Here is an 8,891-nt window from a genome sequence, read left to right as displayed (position 1 = left end):
AAGCTGCTCCTCAAGCGACCGGCGAGCATCCGGCACGATCTCAGCACCAGCCTGCCTTTGCGCCTCGCGGTGGGCCTTGACGACTTGGTTGGCGGCAATGGAGTAACCAGGGAAGTATTCTGCACAAGTAAGAAAGGAAGAGAAAAAACACAAAGTCAGAAAATGGACCAAATGGCAGGCGGCAAGCAAAGGAACGAAGAAGAAGGCGGCCTACCGTCAACCAAATCTTTGATCTGGCCATAGCCGTTGATCAGCGATTGCCTTGCCTCAGCCCAGCTCGCCGCCTCGGTCTCATATTCGGCTTGGAGGGCGGCCTTGCTGTCCTGCGCCGCCTTCAGGGCCGCCTTATGGCTCTCCTCCTGGTCGGCCAGCCTCTTGGCCAAGCGGTCACGCTCCTGAGCCAAGGCGTTGCACTCGGCTTCCTTGGCGCGAAGGGCGGTCTGGGCCCCACCCAACTGCTCCCTCAGGTCGGCATTGGCCTCTGGAGATATGGCAAAGAAGAAAAAAGCAATAAGAAAGAAGTCGCCAGGAAAGATCCGGCCCGACCGCTCAGTAGTCGGCCCGAATCTCGGGGACTACACCCAGTGGGTGCGCTGACGCGCCCCCACGTGAGATAAAAGATGAAGCACTTACTCCGGCTCTCAGTCAGATCAGTGGTCTTCTGGTTCAGCTCCCGAACCTGGGAGTTGAAGGTAGCCGCGCGGAGGTTGTGATAGTCCTGCAAATAGGACAGAGGAGCGAATAAGAACAAGATAGCAATCGAAGTCTACTAAGAAGTTCCAAGCCGCCTGCTCAGCAGCCGACTCGGAACTCGGGGACTACACCGAGTGGGTGCGCTGACGTGCCCCCACGGAAGAAATCAAGAGCAAGAAACAAAAAGCGGGAAGACTCACCCGAATTGCCGTCCGTGTCGCGAGGAAGTCTTGATTATACTGCCTCAGCACGGTGGCCTAGGATTGAAGCCGGTTCCGGACTTCTTGCGCCGCCACGTTCAGCACGGCCATCCCACCACCCGGCGTCCACCCCGAGCTGGCGCTGACCGTCTCCAGATCCTGGGCCGACGAGCCAGAGCCCGCGGCCTTCTGCGGGTCCGGCGCCGAAGTCGCCTTCCCCGCGCGCTGGCGCGATGGCGACCGGACCACAAGGTCTGCCCTCGCAGCCGGCTCGCCCTCAGCCGGTTGCACGGGCGGCGCGCTAGGCCGGCTGCCTTGGTCCGCCCCAGTCGGCGATGGCGGTGCCGCCTCCCTCTCCCGGACGACGACGTCGTCCTCCTCCATCTCCATCCCCAGCCGGTCGCCACCGGCTTCCTCCGGCGGGGGCTCCGGGATCTCGGGCTCCACAGCGCAGGGGGACGACAAGCAGGGCCTCTGCCGCCCTCTCTACTACTGCAGCCTCCGCCTGGGCCTTGGCTGCCGCGTCGGCTTGTGCCTCCGCCGACTCCTCCGCCAGATCCTGCGCCGCCTTGGCAGCGGCCGCCCTCAGCTCCTCCGCGTCCCGCTCCTCCCGCGCATTCTGCTCCGTCGCCGCTTGAAGCTCGACACGGGGGGTCCATGCGGCGGGCGCTTGCGGATCCTCCCGCCGATCCAACCACGGAGGCGGCAGCGGTCCGCTCAAGAGAGAGCGGAGCCCTGTTTGATAAGTCAAGACAAGGATTCAGAAGATATCAACAAAAAAGAAGAAGGAATACGCGAGAAAGTTGACACTTACGCCGAAACCATTTGTGGCTGCTTCACCACCTTGCGGAGCGGTCGGCCTTCGCGGCTGCCTTGTCCCGCTTGGTTGCCGTCGCCGTGCTCTTGGGCTTCTTCGGCCGACTGCCGAATAGGCCCGGCGCGGCCCAGCGCTTCTGCGCGCCGCCTCGGGCAGCCAGCGCGGTAGATGAACCCGCGCCATGATCGGACGCCGGCTGGCGGCGCGGGACGACTTCGGCCTCGTCATCATCCGACCAGTCGTCGAAGCTGGCTCCAAGCCCGGAGCCGCCTGCCTCATCGCCTCCCCCCCACGGTGTTGTCGTCCAGAGCGGCCGCCCCCAAGTCGGGGTCGTCCAAGTCGTGCGTCGCCCGGTCGGGTAGATATTGGCGCTCCACCCCTGCTGCCCCGGCCGCCGGTCGAAGGAGGGGGCTCTGCCAAGACAAACCGACTGGTTAGAGTCGGCCAAGAGAAACTTGGTGAGAAAAGTAAAGAAGAGAAGATAAAGAAAACGTCGCTCCGCAAGGCGACTTCATCAACTTGCCGGCTTATGTAGCCGGCCCGCTGGCTGGGAGGCGGCCCCTGTGGTCCTATCGGGCCAGAACGCTGTCGCCTGCTGGAGCCGCCGCCGTCGCGCGACTCCGGGTAATGGTCCAGTCGGAGGGCCTGACCGGGCCCGACCTGCTGGCCGCCTTCGTGGTGCGCCAGGTGCTCCCGCTCCAAGGCCGCCCTCATATGATTTGACAAATGAGTGGCCAACTCGATCCGAGTCGGATGTGCACCAAGGAGATGCCTCATGACGGGGTAGCTCTCATGGTGAACTACCTCGCGAACTGCAAGCTCACCGACGACCTGCTACCACTCGTCGGTGAGCTTGCAGTTCGCGAGGTAGTTCACCATGAGAGCTACCCCGGCATGAGGCATCTCCTTGGTGCACATCCGACTCGGATCGAGTTGGCCACTCATTTGACAAATCATATGAGGGCGGCCTTGGAGCGGGAGCACCCGGCGCACCACGAAGGCGGCAAGCAGGTCGGGCCCGGTCAGGCCCTCCGACTGGACCATTACCCGGAGTCGCGCGACGGCGGCGGCTCCAGCAGGCGACAGCGTTCTGGCCCGATAGGACCACAGGGGCCGCCTCCCAGCCGGCGGGCCGGCTACATAAGCCGGCAAGTTGATGAAGTCGCCTTGCGGAGCGACGTTCTTCACATAGAAGTAGGATTTCTGCCAAAGCTTCACCGACTGGATCAGCGTGATGGGAGGAAAAGGGTTGTCGGCTACCGGCCTGCGCACCGCGATGAAGGCGCCGCTCTGAGCCGGCATGCCCTACATGGCGGTGCCGAGCTTGGACTGGAAGAATTCCCCCCAGAGCTCGAGGGTGGGAAGGACGCCAAGGAAGCCCTCGCACAAAGTGACGAAGGCAGACAACAGCACCACCGTGTTTGGAGTGAGGTGGTGCGGCTGGAGCTGGTAGAATTCGAGGAAGGAACGGAAGAAGCCGCTCGCAGGCAGGCCAAGGCCGCGCAGGAAGTGCGAGCGGAAGATTACCCGCTCGCCCTCCTCCGGCGCCGGCGAGATCTCCCTCTCCGATGCAAGACGGACTTGCACATGGTCCCTGCCGGGCAACTGCCGCGTCTTGCGGAGGAAGTCGATGTGGTCCGCGTGGACGTTGGAGCCGTCCCAGTCTCCGCCGCGCAACATGAGGGCGAGAAGCCGATGAGAAGGACGCCGCGACGGTGAAACCACGGCCCCGTGGTGGCGAAGCTGCGGGGTAGTGCGATGACTAGAGGGACGGCGCGGCGGCGAGGGGCTGCAGCGATGGAGAGGAAGAAGAAGAAGATGGCGGAGCGAGGGTGAGCGTGCGAGCGTCTGCCGCTCCCCCTCCTCCCCCCTATTTATAGCCTCGTGCGACGAAGCCGAGGAGGTGAGGCATGGGGGGGGCATGGGATTAACTACGCCCACTCCCCCACGTCCCGCGATTATTGCGCCCTAACAGCGTGCGGAAACTGCCGTTGGAAGGTGAACGGCCCGTTTTGGGCCACAGAAGATCCACACCTAGGCCTAGGCGTGGAAGTGGCGGGCCCGGGCCTGCGGCGGCGTCCCGTCACGCGCGTGGGCTGGCAGGCTCTTCCAGCCGGAGGGTGCCACGTGGCGCGCGGGCGGCAAGCGGCCGGCCCACAACCCGGCGTGCGCGCTAGCTGGCTCCCACCTTCAGACTTCAAAACCTCACCAAGATGGCGCACCTGATCAAAGCCAGCTCCTAGCTGCTGGCTCTTCAAGATAGGAAGCTGATTGAGCTTCTCTTCCTCCTTGCAGCCTCGAAGCCCAACCAGCTTAGGGACTACTGTCGGAGTAAATGACCACGAGTAGCCTAACTGACTCCCCCTGGCTCTTCAAGAAATTATTGGGCCGATCGAGCCTTCAAGCACCCAAAGCACAGGGCCGCCTTCCCCTGGCCGGCTATCTCACGGACCGACTACTGGGAGATGGCCCGGCCCTAAAAACCCTTCCGAAGAGAGCCACAAGATGGCCGACTCCAAGAAGCCGGCCACAAAAGGACCGACTCCCAGAAGCCGGCCATAAGGAGACTGGCTCCCGGCAAGCGGCCAAGATTGCACCCTCAAGGGCTGCACCCACATAACAGTGACGAGACAGGGTGTGGCTACAGTACAGCCTGCCACCCCCGAATCTCGGAGCACGTGTGGCCACAGTGGGCCATACGGGTCGGCCATCCCCCGTCCGGCGTGGCACTGTTGCCATGTTGACTGTGACGCCACCCACGACAGGCTGTCAGTACGGCCCGCGGGCGGCGGACCCCTTCAGCCAGAGAGAAGCTCGAAGATGGCCAAGCCTCCCCCAGTCGGCCTGGGGCGTAGCCGGCTCCCTCCCTCCCTCGAAGTATGTGCATCATTAAGGAGACAAGACGAGGTAAGGCTACAGTGAGAGCCCGCCAGGTGGCAGCACTGTAGCCATGCTTACCTCGACAAAGCCCTCATCATCAGGGCGAGGCTACAGTAACCAGCCACCGGCAAGACCCCCAGGCGGTGGGGCCGGCCTGTCGGCCAAGAGGCCGGCAACCGGCGGGACCCACCAGTCGGCGGGCCCCGGCGGCCGGCGGAGAAGCCGGCGAATACAGACACTGACGGCTAGGACCCGCGTCCAGCTAGATTACCATTGTACCCCTAGGGGGTAGGCCTATATAAACCCCCCGAGGCACCCATGCAAAGGGTTGATCTCTTAGAGTTTTAGACACCACATAGAGAGAAGAGGAGAGCTAGCCTTGCCCTTCTTCTTCCTCTAGCCAAACAGCTCAAGGAGCCATTTGTAGCCACTTGTGTTGATCTAGTGATCATGCGGAGACAACGCAGAGCAGGACTAGGGGTGTTATCTCCATGGAGAGCCCCGAACCTGGGTAAGATTCGCCGGCGTGCATGTCTTCGCCTTATCCCGTTTCCAGGCACCGGTGATGTCTTACTGGCTCCCACAATGATAAGCCACCCGTTGGCATATGTCGCACCTACCACCCAACACGGAGAGCACCATAGGACAGCACCAATAATAAAACATGCAACTCAAACCAATCACGATCATCAATTAACCCATAGGACAAAACGGATCTACTCAAACATCATAGGATAGCCATACATCATTGGGAAATAATATATAGCATTGAGCACCATGTTTAAGTAGAGAGTACAGTGGGTAAAAGAGGGGTTACACCGCTGCATACAGGGGGGAAGAGTTGGTGATGATGGCGGTGAAGTTGTTGGTGAAGATTGCGGTGATGATGATGGCCCCCGGAGGCACTCCGACGCCACCGGAAGCGAGGGGGAGAGAGCCCCCCTCCTTCTTCTTCTTCCTTGACCTTCTCCCTAGATGGGAGAAGGGTTTCCCCTCCGGTCCTGGGTCTCCATGACGTGGGAGGGGCGAGAGCCCCTCCGAGATTGGATCTGTCTCTCTGTCTCTCTCTGTTTCTGCGCTCTAGGATTCTGCCCTTTCACCGTTTCTTATATATCCGGAGATCCGTAACTCCGATTGGATTGAAACCTTCGCCAAGATTTTTTCCAAAAATTAGCTTTCTTGCAGCCAAAGAAGAGCAGCAACCGCCTTACGGGGGGGCCACGAGGGTCAGGGGCGCGCCCAGGGGGGCAGGCGCGCCCCTGCCTCATGGCTCCCTCGGGCACCGTCTCGCGTTGATTCTTCTTCCCATATTTTCCAAATATTCCAAAAATATTCTCCGTCTAATTTTATCCCGTTTGGACTCCGTTTGATATGGGGTTTCTGTGAAACATAAAACATGCAACAAACAGGAACTGGCACTGGGCACTGGATCAATATGTTAGTCCTAAAAAGAATATAAAAAGTTGCCAAAAGTATATGAAAGTTGTAGAATATTGGCATGGAACAATCAAAAATTACAGATACGACGGAGACGTATCACTAAGCTATGGTTTAATTCCCTTGCTCCTGGTTGTGTGCCTAGTCCCCAGGATATGATATATTACTTCTCTGAAAAATATTTTCCTGCTCATAAGAAACAAGATGCTTTACAGGAAATATTTAACTTTTTGGAAATTGAAGAAGAGAGTCTCCCACAAGCTTGGGGGAGGCTTCTCCAATTACTTAATGCTTTGCCTGATCATCCTCTCAAGAAAAATGAAATACTTGATATTTTTATAATGGACTAACCGATGCTTCTAGGGACCACCTAGATAGTTGTGCTGGTTGTGTTTTCAGGGAACGAACTGTTGAGCAAGCTGAAGTGCTATTGAATAATATATTGAGTAATGATAATGATTGGACTCTTCTCGAACCATGTCCTAAGCCAACTCCAAAGAAAAGAGGTATCTATTTCTCAGTCCTGAAGACATGCAAGAGGCAAAGAAATCTATGAAAGAAAAAGGTATTAAAGCTGAAGATGTTAAGAATTTACCACCTATTGAACAAATACGTGGTCTTAATGCCCCGACACAGGTATTAGACGTAAATTCTCTCTATAGATTTGATGAAGGTGATATTCCTTATAATAAGTCTTCTAGTCAATGCTTGGATGAATTTGATAACTTTATTGTTAAACAAGAAAACTTCAATGCTTATGTTAGTAGACAATTGAAACGTAATGCTTATATGCTTGAACGCTTGGGTGATTATATGTGTAGAACTATTAATGATCTTAAGCTTATCAGTAAACATGCTTCTATGGTAAAAACTCAAGTAGAACAAGTACTTAAGGCACAAAATGATTTGTTGAATGAAATGAACAGTAAAAACAATGATCATGTTGTTAGAGTTATGACTAGGGGTGGTAAAATGACTCAGGAACCTTTGTATCCTGAGGGTCATCCTAAAAGAGTTGACAAAGACTCTCAGAGAATTAATACTAATGCACCTAGTCCTCCTAGTAATAAAAAGAAAAAGAAAACTGATAGAACTTTGCATGCTTCTAGTGAACCTACTATAGACACACCTGAGAATCCAAATGATATTTGTATTTCTGATGCTGAAACACAATCTGGTGATGAACATGAACCTAGTGATATTGTTAATGATGATGTTCATGTTGATGCTCAACTTAGTAATGATAATGATGTGGAGGTTGAACCTGCTTTGATCTTGATAACCCACAACCTAAGAATAAATGTTATGATAAAAGAGATTTCGTTACTAGGAAGCATGGTAAAGAAAGAGAACCATGGGTTCAGAAACCCATGCCCTTTCCTCCTAAGTCATCCAAGAAAAAGGATGATGAGGATTTTGAGCGCTTTGTTGAAATGCTTAGACCTGTCATATGCGTTTGACTGATATTCTGAAAATGTCTCCTTATGCTAAGTATATGAAAGATATTGTGACAAATAAAAGAAAGATACCGTAAGCTGAAATTTCCACCATGCTTGCTAATTGTACTTTTAAGGGTGGAATACCAAAGAAATTAGGAGATCCAGGAATACTGACTATACCATGCTCCATTAAAAGAAACTATGTTAAAACTGCTTTATGTGATTTGGGAGCCGGTGTTAGTGTTATGCCTTTCTCTTTATATCGTAGACTTGATTTGAATAAGTTGACACATACTGAAATCTCTTTGCAAATGGCTGATAAATCAACTGCTATACCCATCGGTATTTGTGAGGATGTGCCTGTTGTGGTTGCAAACGTTACTATCTTAACGGACTTTGTTATTCTTGATATTCCCGAGGATGATAGTATGGCGATCATCCTTGGTAGACCTTTTTTGAATACTGCAGGCGCTGTTATTGATTGCAACAAGGGAAATGCCACTTTTCATGTTAATGGTAATGAGCATACGGTACACTTTTCGAAGAAACAACCTCAAGTTCATAGTATCAATTCTATTGGAAAAATTTAAACTATTACTATTGGAGGTTTTGAATTCCCTCTCCCTACTGTCAAAAACAAATATGATACTCTCATTGTTGGGGACATGCATATCCCCGTTGAGGTAACCTAGTGTTATTCGAAAATTCTCCGGTTTCATGTTATTCGAAAGAAGTTTGCTAATAAGACTTGATCAACCTTGTTAATGGATTCCTTTTGATGAGCATGAGATGGATGAATTTAGAAAGACAACACCTTTTACTTTTGTTATTTAGATTAAATAGAGAAAAAAAAATACTATTGTTAGTCTGTTTTCTGAATTATCCGTGCAATAAAAGATGTCCCGAAAATAAAAGTTCTCCAAATGCCCTGAAAATTTAGTATGCTTTTTTATAGAATGTTTGAGAATTTTTGGCACTGAGAACACATCAGGGGGCTGCACCAGTGGGCCACAAGCCCTAGGGGCGCGCCCACCTCCCCTAGGCGCGCCCTAGTGACTTGTGGGTCCCATGTGGGCCCCCCTCACTCATTCCAGCACCCATCCACTTCGTCTTCCTCCAGAAAAATCACCCCGTTGCTCAAACCCGTGTTCTTGCTCATCTTGCTGCCATTTTCGATATCCCTATGCAAAGCTCCATTTGCAAAACTGTTTTGGGGGATTGATCTTTGGTATGTGACTCCTCCAATGGTCCAATTAGTTTTTGCTCTAGTGCTTTATTTATTGCAAATTTTTGATGCTGTGGTGACCTTATTCTTGAGCTTGCTTGTCAAATTTGTATGGTCACAAGTAGTTTTGATGCATGATATAGCCTCTAGGCACGTGTAGGAGTAGTTGCTATCAATTTTGTCGAGTTTGGTTCACTTTT

Source organism: Aegilops tauschii, chromosome 1 (genome assembly GCF_002575655.3).
Source record: "Aegilops tauschii subsp. strangulata cultivar AL8/78 chromosome 1, Aet v6.0, whole genome shotgun sequence".
Classification (NCBI taxonomy): domain Eukaryota; kingdom Viridiplantae; phylum Streptophyta; class Magnoliopsida; order Poales; family Poaceae; genus Aegilops; species Aegilops tauschii.
Note: the sequence above shows the minus strand (reverse complement) of the source record.